A 15,092-nucleotide genomic window follows, 5' to 3' on the forward strand; every position below is an offset into this window, starting at 1 on the left:
ACCATAGATACTTAGTAATACTGAGTTTTCCAAGAGACCTAGATAATTTTTCATGCCCAATCACGATGGTTAAAATATGTATCTACCAGGGCTCGAACCTGGGACCTTCCGCGTATGAAGCGAACGTGATAACCACTACACCATAGATACGTAGTAATGCTGAGTTTTCCAAGAAACCTAGCTTATTTTTTGCCTATTCACGATGGACAAAATATGTATCTAACATGGGCTCGATCTTGGAACCTTCCGCGTGTGAAGCGGACGTGATAACCACTACACCATAGATACGTAGTAAGCTGAGTTTTCCAAGAGACTTAGCTTATTTTTATGCCCAATCACGATGATCAAAATATGTATCTACCATGGCCCGAACTTGGGACCTTCCGCTTGTGAAGCGGACGTGATAACCACTACACCATAGATACGTAGTAATGCTGAGTTTTCCAAGAGACCTAGCTTATTTTTTGCCCATTCACGATGGACAAAATACTTATCTAACATGGGCTCGATCTTGGAACCTTCCGCGTATGAAGCGGACGTGATAACCACTACACCATAGATATGTAGTAATGCTGAGTTTTCCAAGAAACCTAGCTTATTTTTTGCCAATTCACGATGGAAAAAATATGTATCTAACATGGGCTCGATCTTGGAACCTTCCGCGTGTGAAGCGGACGTGATAACCACTACACCATAGATACTTAGTAATACCAAGAAGTTATATCAGTATCTCAGAGAGAAGATATAAATTCGCCAGATTTTCAGCTTTATCTCCAGTCCTAACGTAGGTCCGCAGTCAATCCCCGTCTCTAAATTACAACCAGCATCTCATTGGTTCTTGAAAACTCACGTCAGCGCGACGACGCGAGTGAGGAAAATTTCCGACTGATGAGAGCGAAATAGCCCGGCGCCTCTTTTTACGTCCCCCCTTGTATTTTGAAAGGGGGACTGGGACTACGGCGCGCGAATACAAAGGCATCTTATATCTTCTCTCTGAGATACTGATATAACTTCTTGGTAATACTGAGTTTTCCAAGAGACCTAGCTTATTTTTTTGCACAATCACGATGGTCAAAATATGTATGTACCAGGGCTCGAACCTGGGACCTTCCGCGTGTAAAGCGGACGTGATAACCACTACACCATAGATACTTAGTAATACTGAGTTTTCCAAGAGACCTAGCTTATTTTTTTGCACAATCACGATGGTCAAAATATGTATCTACCAGGGCTCGAACCTGGGACCTTCCGCGTATGAAGCGGACGTGATAACCACTACACCATAGATACGTAGTAATGCTGAGTTTTCCAAGAAACCTAGCTTTTTTTTGCCTATTCACGATGGACAAAATATGTATCTAACATGGGCTCGATCTTGGAACCTTCCGCGTGTGAAGCGGACGTGATAAACACTACACCATAGATACTTAGTAATACTGAGTTTTCCAAGAGACCTAGCTTATTTTTATGCCCAATCACGATGGTCAAAATATGTATCTACCAGGGCCCGAACTTGGGACCTTCCGCTTGTGAAGCGGACGTGATAACCACTACACCATAGATACGTAGTAATGCTGAGTTTTCCAAGAGACCTAGCTTGATTTTATGCCCAATCACGATGGTCAAAATATGTATCTAACATGGGCTCGATCTTGCAACATTCCGCGTGTGAAGCGGTCGTGATAACAACTACACCATAGATACTTAGTAATACTGAGTTTTCCAGGAGACCTAGCTTATTTTTATGCCCAATCACGATGGTCAAAATATGTATCTAACATGGGCTCGATCTTGGAAACTTCCGCGTGTGAATCGGACGTGATACCCACTACACCATAGATACGTTGTAACACTGAGTTTTCCAAGAGACCTAGCTTATTTTTATGCCCAATCACGATGGTCAAAATATGTATCTAACATGGGCTCGATCTTGGAACCTTCCGTGTGTGAAGCGGACGTGATACCCACTACACCATAGATACTTAGTAGTACTGACTTTCCAAGAGACCTAGCTTATTTTTATGCCCAATCACGATGATCAAAATATGTATCTACCAGGGCCCGAACTTGGGACCTTCCGCTTGTGAAGCGGACGTGATAACCACTACACCATAGATACGTAGTAATGCTGAGTTTTCCAAGAGACCTAGCTTGATTTTATGCCCAATCACGATGGTCAAAATATGTATCTAACATGGTCTCGATCTTGGAACCTTCCGCGTGTGAAGCGGACGTGATACCCACTACACCATAGATACTTAGTAATACTGAGTTTTCCAAGAGACCTAGCTTATTTTTCATGCCCAATCACGATGGTTAAAATATGTATCTACCAGGGCTCGAACCTGGGACCTTCCGCGTATGAAGCGAACGTGATAACCACTACACCATAGATACGTAGTAATGCTGAGTTTTCCAAGAAACCTAGCTTATTTTTTGCCTATTCACGATGGACAAAATATGTATCTAACATGGGCTCGATCTTGGAACCTTCCGCGTGTGAAGCGGACGTGATAACCACTACACCATAGATACGTAGTAAGCTGAGTTTTCCAAGAGACTTAGCTTATTTTTATGCCCAATCACGATGATCAAAATATGTATCTACCAGGGCCCGAACTTGGGACCTTCCGCTTGTGAAGCGGACGTGATAACCACTACACCATAGATACGTAGTAATGCTGAGTTTTCCAAGAGACCTAGCTTATTTTTTGCCCATTCACGATGGACAAAATACTTATCTAACATGGGCTCGATCTTGGAACCTTCCGCGTATGAAGCGGACGTGATAACCACTACACCATAGATATGTAGTAATGATGAGTTTTCCAAGAAACCTAGCTTATTTTTTGCCAATTCACGATGGAAAAAATATGTATCTAACATGGGCTCGATCTTGGAACCTTCCGCGTGTGAAGCGGACGTGATAACCACTACACCATAGATACTTAGTAATACCAAGAAGTTATATCAGTATCTCAGAGAGAAGATATAAATTCGCCAGATTTTCAGCTTTATCTCCAGTCCTAACGTAGGTCCGCAGTCAATCCCCGTCTCTAAATTACAACCAGCATCTCATTGGTTCTTGAAAACTCACGTCAGCGCGACGACGCGAGTGAGGAAAATTTCCGACTGATGAGAGCGAAATAGCCCGGCGCCTCTTTTTACGTCCCCCCTTGTATTTTGAAAGGGGGACTGGGACTACGGCGCGCGAATACAAAGGCATCTTATATCTTCTCTCTGAGATACTGATATAACTTCTTGGTAATACTGAGTTTTCCAAGAGACCTAGCTTATTTTTTTGCACAATCACGATGGTCAAAATATGTATGTACCAGGGCTCGAACCTGGGACCTTCCGCGTGTAAAGCGGACGTGATAACCACTACACCATAGATACTTAGTAATACTGAGTTTTCCAAGAGACCTAGCTTATTTTTTTGCACAATCACGATGGTCAAAATATGTATCTACCAGGGCTCGAACCTGGGACCTTCCGCGTATGAAGCGGACGTGATAACCACTACACCATAGATACGTAGTAATGCTGAGTTTACCAAGAAACCTAGCTTTTTTTTGCCTATTCACGATGGACAAAATATGTATCTAACATGGGCTCGATCTTGGAACCTTCCGCGTGTGAAGCGGACGTGATAAACACTACACCATAGATACTTAGTAATACTGAGTTTTCCAAGAGACCTAGCTTATTTTTATGCCCAATCACGATGGTCAAAATATGTATCTACCAGGGCCCGAACTTGGGACCTTCCGCTTGTGAAGCGGACGTGATAACCACTACACCATAGATACGTAGTAATGCTGAGTTTTCCAAGAGACCTAGCTTGATTTTATGCCCAATCACGATGGTCAAAATATGTATCTAACATGGGCTCGATCTTGCAACATTCCGCGTGTGAAGCGGTCGTGATAACAACTACACCATAGATACTTAGTAATACTGAGTTTTCCAGGAGACCTAGCTTATTTTTATGCCCAATCACGATGGTCAAAATATGTATCTAACATGGGCTCGATCTTGGAAACTTCCGCGTGTGAATCGGACGTGATACCCACTACACCATAGATACGTTGTAACACTGAGTTTTCCAAGAGACCTAGCTTATTTTTATGCCCAATCACGATGGTCAAAATATGTATCTAACATGGGCTCGATCTTGGAACCTTCCGTGTGTGAAGCGGACGTGATACCCACTACACCATAGATACTTAGTAGTACTGACTTTCCAAGAGACCTAGCTTATTTTTATGCCCAATCACGATGATCAAAATATGTATCTACCAGGGCCCGAACTTGGGACCTTCCGCTTGTGAAGCGGACGTGATAACCACTACACCATAGATACGTAGTAATGCTGAGTTTTCCAAGAGACCTAGCTTGATTTTATTCCCAATCACGATGGTCAAAATATGTATCTAACATGGGCTCGATCTTGCAACCTTCCGCGTGTGAAGCGGACGTGATAACCACTACACCATAGATACTTAGTAATACTGAGTTTTCCAAGAGACCTAGCTTATTTTTATGCCCAATCACGATGGTCAAAATATGTATCTACCAGGGCTCGAATCTGGGACCTTCCGCGTGTAAAGCGGACGTGATAACCACTACACCATAGATACGTAGTAACACTGAGTTTTTCAAGAGATCTACCTTATTTTTATGCCAAGTCACGATGGACAAAACATGTATCTACCAGGGAACGAACTTGGGACCTTCCGCTTGTGAAGCGGACGTGATAACCACTACACCATAGATACGTAGTAATGCTGAGTTTTCCAAGAGACCTAGCTTATTTTTATGCCCAATCACGATGGTCAAAATATGTATCTAACATGGGCTCGATCTTGGAACCTTCCGCGTGTGAAGCGGACGTGATACCCACTACACCATAGATACTTAGTAATACTGAGTTTTCCAAGAGACGTAGCTTATTTTTATGCCCAATCACGATGGTCAAAATATGTATCTACCAGGACTCGAACCTGGGACCTTCCGCGTATGAAGCGGACGTGATAACCACTACACCATACATACGTAGTAATGCTGACTTTTCCAAGAAACCTAGCTTATTTTTTGCCCATTCACGATGGACAAAATATTTATCTAACATGGGCTCGATCTTGGAACCTTCCGCGTATGAAGCGGACGTGATAACCACTACACCATAGATACGTAGTAACGCTGAGTTTTCCAAGAAACCTAGCTTATTTTTTGCCAATTCACGATGGACAAAATATGTATCTAACATGGGCTCGATCTTGGAACCTTCCGAGTGTGAAGCGGACGTGATAACCACTACACCATAGATACGTAGTAATGCTGAGTTTTCCAAGAAACCTAGCTTATTTTTTGCCTATTCACGATGGACAAAATTTGTATCTAACATGGGCTCGATCTTGGAACCTTCCGCGTGTGAAGCGGACGTGATAACCACTACATCATAGATACGCTGTAACACTGAGTTTTCCAAGAGACCTAGCTTATTTTTATGCCAAATCACGATGAACAAAACATGTATCTACCAGGGCCCGAACTTGGGACCTTCCGCGTGTGAAGCGGACGTGATAACCACTACACCATAGATACGTAGTAAGCTGAGTTTTCCAAGAGATCTAGCTTATTTTTATGCCCAATCACGATGGACAAAACATTTATCTACCAGGGCCCGAACTTGGGACCTTCCGCTTGTGAAGCGGACGTGATACCCACTACACCATAGATACGTAGTAATGTTGAGTTTTCCAAGAGACCTAGCTTATTTTTATGCCCAATCACGATGGTCAAAATATGTATCTAACATGGGCTCGATCTTGGAAACTTCCGCGTGTGAATCGGACGTGATAACCACTACACCATAGATACGTTGTAACACTGAGTTTTCCAAGAGACCTAGCTTATTTTTATGCCAAATCACGATGAACAAAACATGTATCTACCAGGGCCCGAGCTTGGGACCTTTCGCTTGTAAAGCGGACGTGATAACCACTACACCATAGATACGTAGTAATGCTGAGTTTTCCAAGAGACCTAGCTTATTTTTATGCCCAATCACGATGGTCAAAATATGTATCTACCATGGGCTCGATCTTGGAACCTTCCGCGTGTGAAGCGGACGTGATACTCACTACACCATAGATACTTAGTAATACTGAGTTTTCCAAGAGACCTAGCTTATTTTTATGCCCAATCACGATGGTCAAAATATGTATCTACCAGGACTCGAACCTGGGACCTTCCGCGTATGAAGCGGACGTGATAACCACTACACCATACATACGTAGTAATGGTGACTTTTCCAAGAAACCTAGCTTATTTTTTGCCCATACACCATGGACAAAATATTTATCTAACATGGGCTCGATCTTGGAACCTTCCGCGTGTGAAGCGGACGTGATAACCACTACATCATAGATACGTTGTAACACTGAGTTTTCCAAGAGACCTAGCTTATTTTTATGCCAAATCACGATGAACAAAACATGTATCTACCAGGGCCCGAACTTGGGACCTTCCGCTTGTGAAGCGGACGTGATACCCACTACACCATAGATACGTAGTAATGTTGAGTTTTCCAAGAGACCTAGCTTATTTTTATGCCCAATCACGATGGTCAAAATATGTATCTAACATGGGCTCGATCTTGGAAACTTCCGCGAGTGAATCGGACGTGATACCCACTACACCATAGATACGGTGTAACACTGAGTTTTCCAAGAGACCTAGCTTATTTTTATGCCAAATCACGATGAACAAAACATGTATCTACCAGGGCCCGAACTTGGGACCTTCCGCTTGTGAAGCGGACGTGATAACCACTACACCATAGATACGTAGTAATGCTAAGTTTTCCAAGAGACCTAGCTTATTTTTATGCCCAATCATGATGGTCAAAATATGTATCTAACATGGGATCGATCTTGGAACCTTCCGCGTGTGAAGCGGACGTGATACCCACTACACCATAGATACTTAGTGGTACTGACTTTTCCAAGAGACCTAGCTTATTTTTATGCCCAATCACGATGATCAAAATATGTATCTACCAGGGCCCGAACTTGGGACCTTCCGCTTGTGAAGCGGACGTGATAACCACTACACCATAGATACGTAGTAATGCTAAGTTTTCCAAGAGACCTAGCTTATTTTTATGCCCAATCACGATGGTCAAAATATGTATCTAACATGGGATCGATCTTGGAACCTTCCGCGTGTGAAGCGGACGTGATACCCACTACACCATAGATACTTAGTGGTACTGACTTTTCCAAGAGACCTAGCTTATTTTTATGCCCAATCACGATGATCAAAATATGTATCTACCAGGGCCCGAACTTGGGACCTTCCGCTTGTGAAGCGGACGTGATAACCACTACACCATAGATACGTAGTAAGCTGAGTTTTCCAAGAGATCTAGCTTATTTTTATGCCCAATCACGATGGACAAAACATTTATCTACCAGGGCCCGAACTTGGGACCTTCCGCTTGTGAAGCGGACGTGATACCCACTACACCATAGATACGTAGTAATGTTGAGTTTTCCAAGAGACCTAGCTTATTTTTATGCCCAATCACGATGGTCAAAATATGTATCTAACATGGGCTCGATCTTGGAAACTTCCGCGTGTGAATCGGACGTGATAACCACTACACCATAGATACGTTGTAACACTGAGTTTTCCAAGAGACCTAGCTTATTTTTATGCCAAATCACGATGAACAAAACATGTATCTACCAGGGCCCGAGCTTGGGACCTTTCGCTTGTAAAGCGGACGTGATAACCACTACACCATAGATACGTAGTAATGCTGAGTTTTCCAAGAGACCTAGCTTATTTTTATGCCCAATCACGATGGTCAAAATATGTATCTACCATGGGCTCGATCTTGGAACCTTCCGCGTGTGAAGCGGACGTGATACTCACTACACCATAGATACTTAGTAATACTGAGTTTTCCAAGAGACCTAGCTTATTTTTATGCCCAATCACGATGGTCAAAATATGTATCTACCAGGACTCGAACCTGGGACCTTCCGCGTATGAAGCGGACGTGTTAACCACTACACCATACATACGTAGTATTGGTGACTTTTCCAAGAAACCTAGCTTATTTTTTGCCCATACACCATGGACAAAATATTTATCTAACATGGGCTCGATCTTGGAACCTTCCGCGTGTGAAGCGGACGTGATAACCACTACATCATAGATACGTTGTAACACTGAGTTTTCCAAGAGACCTAGCTTATTTTTATGCCAAATCACGATGAACAAAACATGTATCTACCAGGGCCCGAACTTGGGACCTTCCGCTTGTGAAGCGGACGTGATACCCACTACACCATAGATACGTAGTAATGTTGAGTTTTCCAAGAGACCTAGCTTATTTTTATGCCCAATCACGATGGTCAAAATATGTATCTAACATGGGCTCGATCTTGGAAACTTCCGCGAGTGAATCGGACGTGATACCCACTACACCATAGATACGGTGTAACACTGAGTTTTCCAAGAGACCTAGCTTATTTTTATGCCAAATCACGATGAACAAAACATGTATCTACCAGGGCCCGAACTTGGGACCTTCCGCTTGTGAAGCGGACGTGATAACCACTACACCATAGATACGTAGTAATGCTAAGTTTTCCAAGAGACCTAGCTTATTTTTATGCCCAATCACGATGGTCAAAATATGTATCTAACATGGGATCGATCTTGGAACCTTCCGCGTGTGAAGCGGACGTGATACCCACTACACCATAGATACTTAGTGGTACTGACTTTTCCAAGAGACCTAGCTTATTTTTATGCCCAATCACGATGATCAAAATATGTATCTACCAGGGCCCGAACTTGGGACCTTCCGCTTGTGAAGCGGACGTGATAACCACTACACCATAGATACGTAGTAATGCTGAGTTTTCCAAGAGACCTAGCTTGATTTTATGCCCAATCACGATGGTCAAAATATGTATCTAACATGGGCTCGATCTTGCAACCTTCCGCGTGTGAAGCGGACGTGATAACCACTACACCATAGATACTTAGTAATACTGAGTTTTCCAAGAGACCTAGCTTATTTTTATGCCCAATCACGATGGTCAAAATATGTATCTAACATGGGCTCGATCTTGGAAACTTCCGCGAGTGAATCGGACGTGATACCCACTACACCATAGATACGTTGTATCACTGAGTTTTCCAAGAGACCTAGCTTATTTTTATGCCCAATCACCATGGTCAAAATATGTATCTAACATGGGTTCGATCTTGGAACCTTCCGCGTGTGTAGCGGACGTTATACCCACTACACCATAGATACTTAGTAGTACTGACTTTTCCAAGAGACCTAGCTTATTTTTATGCCCAATCACGATGGTCAAAATATGTATCTACCATGGGCTCGATCTTGGAACCTTCCGCGTGTGAAGCGGACGTGAAACTCACTACACCATAGATACTTAGTAATACTGAGTTTTCCAAGAGACCTAGCTTATTTTTATGCCCAATCACGATGGTCAAAATATGTATCTACCAGGACTCGAACCTGGGACCTTCCGCGTATGAAGCGGACGTGATAACCACTACACCATACATACGTAGTAATGGTGACTTTTCCAAGAAACCTAGCTTATTTTTTGCCCATACACGATGGACAAAATATTTATCTAACATGGGCTCGATCTTGGAACCTTCCGCGTGTGAAGCGGACGTGATAACCACTACATTATAGATACGTTGTAACACTGAGTTTTCCAAGAGACCTAGCTTATTTTTATGCCAAATCACGATGAACAAAACATGTATCTACCAGGGCCCGAACTTGGGACCTTCCGCTTGTGAAGCGGACGTGATACCCACTACACCATAGATACGTAGTAATGTTGAGTTTTCCAAGAGACCTAGCTTATTTTTATGCCCAATCACGATGGTCAAAATATGTATCTAACATGGGCTCGATCTTGGAAACTTCCGCGAGTGAATCGGACGTGATACCCACTACACCATAGATACGGTGTAACACTGAGTTTTCCAAGAGACCTAGCTTATTTTTATGCCAAATCACGATGAACAAAACATGTATCTACCAGGGCCCGAACTTGGGACCTTCCGCTTGTGCAGCGGACGTGATAACCACTACACCATAGATACGTAGTAATGCTAAGTTTTCCAAGAGACCTAGCTTATTTTTATGCCCAATCACGATGGTCAAAATATGTATCTAACATGGGATCGATCTTGGAACCTTCCGCGTGTGAAGCGGACGTGATACCCACTACACCATAGATACTTAGTGGTACTGACTTTTCCAAGAGACCTAGCTTATTTTTATGCCCAATCACGATGATCAAAATATGTATCTACCAGGGCCCGAACTTGGGACCTTCCGCTTGTGAAGCGGACGTGATAACCACTACACCATAGATACGTAGTAATGCTGAGTTTTCCAAGAGACCTAGCTTGATTTTATGCCCAATCACGATGGTCAAAATATGTATCTAACATGGGCTCGATCTTGCAACCTTCCGCGTGTGAAGCGGACGTGATAACCACTACACCATAGATACTTAGTAATACTGAGTTTTCCAAGAGACCTAGCTTATTTTTATGCCCAATCACGATGGTCAAAATATGTATCTAACATGGGCTCGATCTTGGAAACTTCCGCGAGTGAATCGGACGTGATACCCACTACACCATAGATACGTTGTATCACTGAGTTTTCCAAGAGACCTAGCTTATTTTTATGCCCAATCACCATGGTCAAAATATGTATCTAACATGGGTTCGATCTTGGAACCTTCCGCGTGTGAAGCGGACGTTATACCCACTACACCATAGATACTTAGTAGTACTGACTTTTCCAAGAGACCTAGCTTATTTTTATGCCCAATCACGATGGTCAAAATATGTATCTACCATGGGCTCGATCTTGGAACCTTCCGCGTGTGAAGCGGACGTGAAACTCACTACACCATAGATACTTAGTAATACTGAGTTTTCCAAGAGACCTAGCTTATTTTTATGCCCAATCACGATGGTCAAAATATGTATCTACCAGGACTCGAACCTGGGACCTTCCGCGTATGAAGCGGACGTGATAACCACTACACCATACATACGTAGTAATGGTGACTTTTCCAAGAAACCTAGCTTATTTTTTGCCCATACACGATGGACAAAATATTTATCTAACATGGGCTCGATCTTGGAACCTTCCGCGTGTGAAGCGGACGTGATAACCACTACATCATAGATACGTTGTAACACTGAGTTTTCCAAGAGACCTAGCTTATTTTTATGCCAAATCACGATGAACAAAACATGTATCTACCAGGGCCCGAACTTGGAACCTTCCGCTTGAGAAGCGGACGTGATACCCACTACACCATAGATACGTAGTAATGTTGAGTTTTCAAAGAGACCTAGCTTATTTTTATGCCCAATCACGATGGTCAAAATATGTATCTAACATGGGCTCGATCTTGGAAACTTCCGCGTGTGAATCGGACGTGATAACCACTACACCATAGATACGTTGTAACACTGAGTTTTCCAAGAGACCTAGCTTATTTTTATGCCAAATCACGATGAACAAAACATGTATCTACCAGGGCCCGAGCTTGGGACCTTTCGCTTGTAAAGCGGACGTGATAACCACTACACCATAGATACGTAGTAATGCTGAGTTTTCCAAGAGACCTAGCTTATTTTTATGCCCAATCACGATGGTCAAAATATGTATCTACCATGGGCTCGATCTTGGAACCTTCCGCGTGTGAAGCGGACGTGATACTCACTACACCATAGATACTTAGTAATACTGAGTTTTCCAAGAGACCTAGCTTATTTTTATGCCCAATCACGATGGTCAAAATATGTATCTACCAGGACTCGAACCTGGGACCTTCCGCGTATGAAGCGGACGTGATAACCACTACACCATAGATACGTAGTAATGCTAAGTTTTCCAAGAGACCTAGCTTATTTTTATGCCCAATCACGATGGTCAAAATATGTATCTAACATGGGATCGATCTTGGAACCTTCCGCGTGTGAAGCGGACGTGATACCCACTACACCATAGATACTTAGTGGTACTGACTTTTCCAAGAGACCTAGCTTATTTTTATGCCCAATCACGATGATCAAAATATGTATCTACCAGGGCCCGAACTTGGGACCTTCCGCTTGTGAAGCGGACGTGATAACCACTACACCATAGATACGTAGTAATGCTGAGTTTTCCAAGAGACCTAGCTTGATTTTATGCCCAATCACGATGGTCAAAATATGTATCTAACATGGGCTCGATCTTGCAACCTTCCGCGTGTGAAGCGGACGTGATAACCACTACACCATAGATACTTAGTAATACTGAGTTTTCCAAGAGACCTAGCTTATTTTTATGCCCAATCACGATGGTCAAAATATGTATCTAACATGGGCTCGATCTTGGAAACTTCCGCGAGTGAATCGGACGTGATACCCACTACACCATAGATACGTTGTATCACTGAGTTTTCCAAGAGACCTAGCTTATTTTTATGCCCAATCACCATGGTCAAAATATGTATCTAACATGGGTTCGATCTTGGAACCTTCCGCGTGTGAAGCGGACGTTATACCCACTACACCATAGATACTTAGTAGTACTGACTTTTCCAAGAGACCTAGCTTATTTTTATGCCCAATCACGATGGTCAAAATATGTATCTACCATGGGCTCGATCTTGGAACCTTCCGCGTGTGAAGCGGACGTGATACTCACTACACCATAGATACTTAGTAATACTGAGTTTTCCAAGAGACCTAGCTTATTTTTATGCCCAATCACGATGGTCAAAATATGTATCTACCAGGACTCGAACCTGGGACCTTCCGCGTATGAAGCGGACGTGATAACCACTACACCATACATACGTAGTAATGGTGACTTTTCCAAGAAACCTAGCTTATTTTTTGCCCATACACGATGGACAAAATTTGTATCTAACATGGGCTCGATCTTGGAACCTTCCGCGTGTGAAGCGGACGTGATAACCACTACATCATAGATACGTTGTAACACTGAGTTTTCCAAGAGACCTAGCTTATTTTTATGCCAAATCACGATGAAAAAAACATGTATCTACCAGGGCCCGAACTTGGGACCTTCCGCGTGTGAAGCGGACGTGATAACCACTACACCATAGATACGTAGTAAGCTAAGTTTTCCAAGAGATCTAGCTTATTTTTATGCCCAATCACGATGGACAAAACATTTATCTACCAGGGCCCGAACTTGGGACCTTCCGCTTGTGAAGCGGACGTGATACCCACTACACCATAGATACGTAGTAATGTTGAGTTTTCCAAGAGACCTAGCTTATTTTTATGCCCAATCACGATGGTCAAAATATGTATCTAACATGGGCTCGATCTTGGAAACTTCCGCGTGTGAATCGGACGTGATAACCACTACACCATAGATACGTTGTAACACTGAGTTTTCCAAGAGACCTAGCTTATTTTTATGCCAAATCACGATGAACAAAACATGTATCTACCAGGGCCCGAGCTTGGGACCTTTCGCTTGTAAAGCGGACGTGATAAAAACTACACCATAGATACGTAGTAATGCTGAGTTTTCCAAGAGACCTAGCTTATTTTTATGCCCAATCACGATGGTCAAAATATGTATCTACCATGGGCTCGATCTTGGAACCTTCCGCGTGTGAAGCGGACGTGATACTCACTACACCATAGATACTTAGTAATACTGAGTTTTCCAAGAGACCTAGCTTATTTTTATGCCCAATCACGATGGTCAAAATATGTATCTACCAGGACTCGAACCTGGGACCTTCCGCGTATGAAGCGGACGTGATAACCACTACACCATACATACGTAGTAATGGTGACTTTTCCAAGAAACCTAGCTTATTTTTTGCCCATACACCATGGACAAAATATTTATCTAACATGGGCTCGATCTTGGAACCTTCCGCGTGTGAAGCGGACGTGATAACCACTACATCATAGATACGTTGTAACACTGAGTTTTCCAAGAGACCTAGCTTATTTTTATGCCAAATCACGATGAACAAAACATGTATCTACCAGGGCCCGAACTTCGGACCTTCCGCTTGTGAAGCGGACGTGATACCCACTACACCATAGATACGTAGTAATGTTGAGTTTTCCAAGAGACCTAGCTTATTTTTATGCCCAATCACGATGGTCAAAATATGTATCTAACATGGGCTCGATCTTGGAAACTTCCGCGAGTGAATCGGACGTGATACCCACTACACCATAGATACGGTGTAACACTGAGTTTTCCAAGAGACCTAGCTTATTTTTATGCCAAATCACGATGAACAAAACATGTATCTACCAGGGCCCGAACTTGGGACCTTCCGCTTGTGAAGCGGACGTGATACCCACTACACCATAGATACGTAGTAATGTTGAGTTTTCAAAGAGACCTAGCTTATTTTTATGCCCAATCACGATGGTCAAAATATGTATCTAACATGGGCTCGATCTTGGAACCTTCCGCGTGTGAAGCGGACGTTATAACCACTACATCATAGATACGTTGTAACACTGAGTTTTCCAAGAGACCTAGCTTATTTTTATGCCAAATCACGATGAACAAAACATGTATCTACCAGGGCCCGAACTTGGAACCTTCCGCTTGTGAAGCGGACGTGATACCCACTACACCATAGATACGTAGTACTGTTGAGTTTTCAAAGAGACCTAGCTTATTTTTATGCCCAATCACGATGGTCAAAATATGTATCTAACATGGGCTCGATCTTGGAAACTTCCGCGAGTGAATCGCACGTGATACCCACTACACCATAGATACATTGTAACACTGAGTTTTCCAAGAGACCTAGCTTATTTTTATGCCAAATCACGATGAACAAAACATGTATCTACCAGGGCCCGAACTTGGGACCTTCCGCTTGTGAAGCGGACGTGATAACCACTACACCATAGATACGTAGTAATGCTAAGTTTTCCAAGAGACCTAGCTTATTTTTATGCCCAATCACGATGGTCAAAATATGTAT

At 42.9% G+C, this 15,092-nt stretch overlaps 38 non-coding genes across 38 annotated transcripts; all 38 read right to left on the reverse strand.

Moving 5' to 3' along the window:
* Positions 1 to 77: 77 nt before the first annotated feature.
* TRNAM-CAU (transfer RNA methionine (anticodon CAU)) lies at positions 78 to 150 on the reverse strand. Its single transcript has one exon. It is a non-coding gene; the product is annotated as a tRNA-Met (tRNA).
* A 202-nt stretch (positions 151 to 352) lies between these two features.
* Positions 353 to 425, reverse strand: TRNAV-CAC (transfer RNA valine (anticodon CAC)). Its single transcript has one exon. It is a non-coding gene; the product is annotated as a tRNA-Val (tRNA).
* Positions 426 to 1,079: 654 nt separating this feature from the next.
* On the reverse strand, positions 1,080 to 1,152 carry TRNAV-UAC (transfer RNA valine (anticodon UAC)). The gene has a single exon. It is a non-coding gene; the product is annotated as a tRNA-Val (tRNA).
* Positions 1,153 to 1,217: 65 nt separating this feature from the next.
* TRNAM-CAU (transfer RNA methionine (anticodon CAU)) lies at positions 1,218 to 1,290 on the reverse strand. Its single transcript has one exon. It is a non-coding gene; the product is annotated as a tRNA-Met (tRNA).
* Positions 1,291 to 1,492: 202 nt separating this feature from the next.
* Positions 1,493 to 1,565, reverse strand: TRNAV-CAC (transfer RNA valine (anticodon CAC)). Its single transcript has one exon. It is a non-coding gene; the product is annotated as a tRNA-Val (tRNA).
* A 481-nt stretch (positions 1,566 to 2,046) lies between these two features.
* Positions 2,047 to 2,119, reverse strand: TRNAV-CAC (transfer RNA valine (anticodon CAC)). The gene has a single exon. It is a non-coding gene; the product is annotated as a tRNA-Val (tRNA).
* Positions 2,120 to 2,324: 205 nt separating this feature from the next.
* Positions 2,325 to 2,397, reverse strand: TRNAM-CAU (transfer RNA methionine (anticodon CAU)). The gene has a single exon. It is a non-coding gene; the product is annotated as a tRNA-Met (tRNA).
* A 202-nt stretch (positions 2,398 to 2,599) lies between these two features.
* TRNAV-CAC (transfer RNA valine (anticodon CAC)) lies at positions 2,600 to 2,672 on the reverse strand. The gene has a single exon. It is a non-coding gene; the product is annotated as a tRNA-Val (tRNA).
* A 654-nt stretch (positions 2,673 to 3,326) lies between these two features.
* Positions 3,327 to 3,399, reverse strand: TRNAV-UAC (transfer RNA valine (anticodon UAC)). Its single transcript has one exon. It is a non-coding gene; the product is annotated as a tRNA-Val (tRNA).
* Positions 3,400 to 3,464: 65 nt separating this feature from the next.
* On the reverse strand, positions 3,465 to 3,537 carry TRNAM-CAU (transfer RNA methionine (anticodon CAU)). The gene has a single exon. It is a non-coding gene; the product is annotated as a tRNA-Met (tRNA).
* Positions 3,538 to 3,739: 202 nt separating this feature from the next.
* On the reverse strand, positions 3,740 to 3,812 carry TRNAV-CAC (transfer RNA valine (anticodon CAC)). Its single transcript has one exon. It is a non-coding gene; the product is annotated as a tRNA-Val (tRNA).
* Positions 3,813 to 4,293: 481 nt separating this feature from the next.
* TRNAV-CAC (transfer RNA valine (anticodon CAC)) lies at positions 4,294 to 4,366 on the reverse strand. Its single transcript has one exon. It is a non-coding gene; the product is annotated as a tRNA-Val (tRNA).
* A 204-nt stretch (positions 4,367 to 4,570) lies between these two features.
* TRNAV-UAC (transfer RNA valine (anticodon UAC)) lies at positions 4,571 to 4,643 on the reverse strand. The gene has a single exon. It is a non-coding gene; the product is annotated as a tRNA-Val (tRNA).
* A 65-nt stretch (positions 4,644 to 4,708) lies between these two features.
* TRNAV-CAC (transfer RNA valine (anticodon CAC)) lies at positions 4,709 to 4,781 on the reverse strand. The gene has a single exon. It is a non-coding gene; the product is annotated as a tRNA-Val (tRNA).
* A 204-nt stretch (positions 4,782 to 4,985) lies between these two features.
* Positions 4,986 to 5,058, reverse strand: TRNAM-CAU (transfer RNA methionine (anticodon CAU)). Its single transcript has one exon. It is a non-coding gene; the product is annotated as a tRNA-Met (tRNA).
* Positions 5,059 to 5,537: 479 nt separating this feature from the next.
* TRNAV-CAC (transfer RNA valine (anticodon CAC)) lies at positions 5,538 to 5,610 on the reverse strand. Its single transcript has one exon. It is a non-coding gene; the product is annotated as a tRNA-Val (tRNA).
* Positions 5,611 to 6,228: 618 nt separating this feature from the next.
* TRNAM-CAU (transfer RNA methionine (anticodon CAU)) lies at positions 6,229 to 6,301 on the reverse strand. Its single transcript has one exon. It is a non-coding gene; the product is annotated as a tRNA-Met (tRNA).
* Positions 6,302 to 6,504: 203 nt separating this feature from the next.
* Positions 6,505 to 6,577, reverse strand: TRNAV-CAC (transfer RNA valine (anticodon CAC)). Its single transcript has one exon. It is a non-coding gene; the product is annotated as a tRNA-Val (tRNA).
* A 204-nt stretch (positions 6,578 to 6,781) lies between these two features.
* Positions 6,782 to 6,854, reverse strand: TRNAV-CAC (transfer RNA valine (anticodon CAC)). The gene has a single exon. It is a non-coding gene; the product is annotated as a tRNA-Val (tRNA).
* A 204-nt stretch (positions 6,855 to 7,058) lies between these two features.
* Positions 7,059 to 7,131, reverse strand: TRNAV-CAC (transfer RNA valine (anticodon CAC)). The gene has a single exon. It is a non-coding gene; the product is annotated as a tRNA-Val (tRNA).
* Positions 7,132 to 7,335: 204 nt separating this feature from the next.
* Positions 7,336 to 7,408, reverse strand: TRNAV-CAC (transfer RNA valine (anticodon CAC)). Its single transcript has one exon. It is a non-coding gene; the product is annotated as a tRNA-Val (tRNA).
* Positions 7,409 to 8,026: 618 nt separating this feature from the next.
* Positions 8,027 to 8,099, reverse strand: TRNAM-CAU (transfer RNA methionine (anticodon CAU)). Its single transcript has one exon. It is a non-coding gene; the product is annotated as a tRNA-Met (tRNA).
* A 203-nt stretch (positions 8,100 to 8,302) lies between these two features.
* Positions 8,303 to 8,375, reverse strand: TRNAV-CAC (transfer RNA valine (anticodon CAC)). The gene has a single exon. It is a non-coding gene; the product is annotated as a tRNA-Val (tRNA).
* Positions 8,376 to 8,579: 204 nt separating this feature from the next.
* TRNAV-CAC (transfer RNA valine (anticodon CAC)) lies at positions 8,580 to 8,652 on the reverse strand. Its single transcript has one exon. It is a non-coding gene; the product is annotated as a tRNA-Val (tRNA).
* Positions 8,653 to 8,856: 204 nt separating this feature from the next.
* On the reverse strand, positions 8,857 to 8,929 carry TRNAV-CAC (transfer RNA valine (anticodon CAC)). The gene has a single exon. It is a non-coding gene; the product is annotated as a tRNA-Val (tRNA).
* Positions 8,930 to 9,550: 621 nt separating this feature from the next.
* On the reverse strand, positions 9,551 to 9,623 carry TRNAM-CAU (transfer RNA methionine (anticodon CAU)). The gene has a single exon. It is a non-coding gene; the product is annotated as a tRNA-Met (tRNA).
* Positions 9,624 to 9,826: 203 nt separating this feature from the next.
* TRNAV-CAC (transfer RNA valine (anticodon CAC)) lies at positions 9,827 to 9,899 on the reverse strand. Its single transcript has one exon. It is a non-coding gene; the product is annotated as a tRNA-Val (tRNA).
* A 481-nt stretch (positions 9,900 to 10,380) lies between these two features.
* TRNAV-CAC (transfer RNA valine (anticodon CAC)) lies at positions 10,381 to 10,453 on the reverse strand. The gene has a single exon. It is a non-coding gene; the product is annotated as a tRNA-Val (tRNA).
* Positions 10,454 to 11,074: 621 nt separating this feature from the next.
* On the reverse strand, positions 11,075 to 11,147 carry TRNAM-CAU (transfer RNA methionine (anticodon CAU)). The gene has a single exon. It is a non-coding gene; the product is annotated as a tRNA-Met (tRNA).
* Positions 11,148 to 11,350: 203 nt separating this feature from the next.
* Positions 11,351 to 11,423, reverse strand: TRNAE-CUC (transfer RNA glutamic acid (anticodon CUC)). The gene has a single exon. It is a non-coding gene; the product is annotated as a tRNA-Glu (tRNA).
* A 481-nt stretch (positions 11,424 to 11,904) lies between these two features.
* Positions 11,905 to 11,977, reverse strand: TRNAM-CAU (transfer RNA methionine (anticodon CAU)). Its single transcript has one exon. It is a non-coding gene; the product is annotated as a tRNA-Met (tRNA).
* Positions 11,978 to 12,181: 204 nt separating this feature from the next.
* Positions 12,182 to 12,254, reverse strand: TRNAV-CAC (transfer RNA valine (anticodon CAC)). Its single transcript has one exon. It is a non-coding gene; the product is annotated as a tRNA-Val (tRNA).
* Positions 12,255 to 12,875: 621 nt separating this feature from the next.
* Positions 12,876 to 12,948, reverse strand: TRNAM-CAU (transfer RNA methionine (anticodon CAU)). Its single transcript has one exon. It is a non-coding gene; the product is annotated as a tRNA-Met (tRNA).
* Positions 12,949 to 13,151: 203 nt separating this feature from the next.
* On the reverse strand, positions 13,152 to 13,224 carry TRNAV-CAC (transfer RNA valine (anticodon CAC)). The gene has a single exon. It is a non-coding gene; the product is annotated as a tRNA-Val (tRNA).
* Positions 13,225 to 13,842: 618 nt separating this feature from the next.
* Positions 13,843 to 13,915, reverse strand: TRNAM-CAU (transfer RNA methionine (anticodon CAU)). The gene has a single exon. It is a non-coding gene; the product is annotated as a tRNA-Met (tRNA).
* Positions 13,916 to 14,395: 480 nt separating this feature from the next.
* TRNAV-CAC (transfer RNA valine (anticodon CAC)) lies at positions 14,396 to 14,468 on the reverse strand. The gene has a single exon. It is a non-coding gene; the product is annotated as a tRNA-Val (tRNA).
* Positions 14,469 to 14,672: 204 nt separating this feature from the next.
* TRNAV-CAC (transfer RNA valine (anticodon CAC)) lies at positions 14,673 to 14,745 on the reverse strand. Its single transcript has one exon. It is a non-coding gene; the product is annotated as a tRNA-Val (tRNA).
* Positions 14,746 to 14,949: 204 nt separating this feature from the next.
* On the reverse strand, positions 14,950 to 15,022 carry TRNAV-CAC (transfer RNA valine (anticodon CAC)). The gene has a single exon. It is a non-coding gene; the product is annotated as a tRNA-Val (tRNA).
* Between the last annotated feature and the right edge of the window lie 70 nt (positions 15,023 to 15,092).

The sequence above is a fragment of the Phalangium opilio genome, unplaced genomic scaffold (genome assembly GCF_054372755.1).
Source record: "Phalangium opilio isolate 3A_F unplaced genomic scaffold, DU_Popi_V2 ptg000106l_1, whole genome shotgun sequence".
NCBI lineage: Eukaryota > Metazoa > Arthropoda > Arachnida > Opiliones > Phalangiidae > Phalangium > Phalangium opilio.